Source organism: Microtus ochrogaster, linkage group LG4 (assembly GCF_000317375.1).
Source record: "Microtus ochrogaster isolate Prairie Vole_2 linkage group LG4, MicOch1.0, whole genome shotgun sequence".
Lineage (NCBI taxonomy): Eukaryota > Metazoa > Chordata > Mammalia > Rodentia > Cricetidae > Microtus > Microtus ochrogaster.
In genome coordinates this window covers 8,547,239-8,548,932 of record NC_022030.1, presented here as the reverse complement: position 1 = coordinate 8,548,932, position 1,694 = coordinate 8,547,239, and positions in this window count along the sequence as shown.

The window sequence follows — 1,694 nt, the reverse complement described above, 5'->3', positions numbered from 1 at the left end:
ATTGTGTTCAGGTTTTCATTTCTCCTGGGTGGAATTTCTGGGTTAAGTGGTGAGTCTGCTTTGAACTGACAGGCTGTTCTTCGGCCATTTGACACTCTTACTAGTAGAATGTGGGTGCTCTATTTCCCTCCATCCTCAGCAGTTACCTGACTGAAAATTGTACGTATTTTGTGGGTCTACAATTGGCCTTGTAGATGTGATTTCTATCACATGAAATTCAGAGTTTCACAGTGTTCAACTCAGTGGCGTTTAGCACATTCACCCGGTGCCACTATCTAATCCCAGTATAGTCTGTTGTTGCAAAAAACAATCTGGGAAACTGAGCAGTCGCTCTCCCTTCCGACCTATACCCTCGTCCCAAAGCCTGGCACGTGCTGATCTACTTCCTGCATCTATAGACTTGCCTCCTCTGAGCATCTTGTATAGCGTTTGCAAGCTCTGCCTGTGCTGTGGCCCAGATGGGTCCTCTGTTCTCATCATTGCTGGGAAATAGCCCATTGTTTGGACCTGGTAGTTGAAGCTACTTTCTTTCTTTGTCCTTCCCTGCCCCAGCTGTGCAAAGACCTCAGGCCACACAGTGCTGTCGAGCTGTTACATGAAATCTATTATTATTCAGAGCTAAACTTCAATTATTTAGTGCAAACTCAATAATGAATTTTGACTTTTTTTTAAAAAAAATTGCCTGTTACACTTACAGAATACACAATTCATAGAGATGTCAGCAGGTGACCAGGCTACTTTTCTATTTTTGAAATTGGTGATTAGTAACATACAAGAGTAGAAGAAAGGCAGGGTTTATTCCAAATTAGTGGGATCGTATTTTAGGACACGTTGAATAAAATCTAGAACTGTCAAGTGTTGTAGCTATATTGAAAATCAGTAAGTTTCCTACTGATGAGTTCTGGTTAAATTGTTCTATTAGCTCAAACTTAACCAAAATTTGATGTGACACCATGAAATGTTTATTTACTTAAATAAAATTACAGTGGGGTAGCTTTATAGCAAGGGCTCTGTACTGTTAATCCCAACTGGGCAAGAGAGTGCCATATACTTTTCAACAGTTAACTGTAGCTGCATCTTCATGTCTGTGGACTCCTATTTTACACAGTCCCTATGAGTACTGAGATCAATCAATCCTGAACCTTTACCATAGGGCAATACAGAGTAGGTTCTTGTGAGCTTTTAGCTATAACATTTTTGCCAACCAATCGGTACCTGACTTGTTTTATAAAGATGTCCTACTAAATATATATATGTGTGTGTATGTGTGTGTGTGTGTGTATTATACATGCAAATGTATATATATATATATATTGTTGATTCATAAACAGTGAACCTATGACCAATATTTTACTTTATGACTGAATGAAGCTTCTCTAGCACATGAATTTCTCCCCAAGGCTTTTTAACAACCTTCTCTTCCAATGAGGAGCAGTAGGCAGTACCTGGAGGCCATTGCACACAGAGACTCACCAGCTAAGAGTGCACAAAGAAGAAACCATGGTGGTGAGTGGATTGCAAACAGGTCATTGTTAGGATGTGACATCTGTAACAAGAAGGCAGAGCAGCCTCCCTGAGCTTAGTGGGGGTGGTGTGCACTGGGCAATCCAGAGGTCTCCTCACTCTGTGCATGTCCAGGAGAGACTGGAAAGTTCATGAGTACAAACTCTGCTGTCTCTAAAGTCTTCTGCATT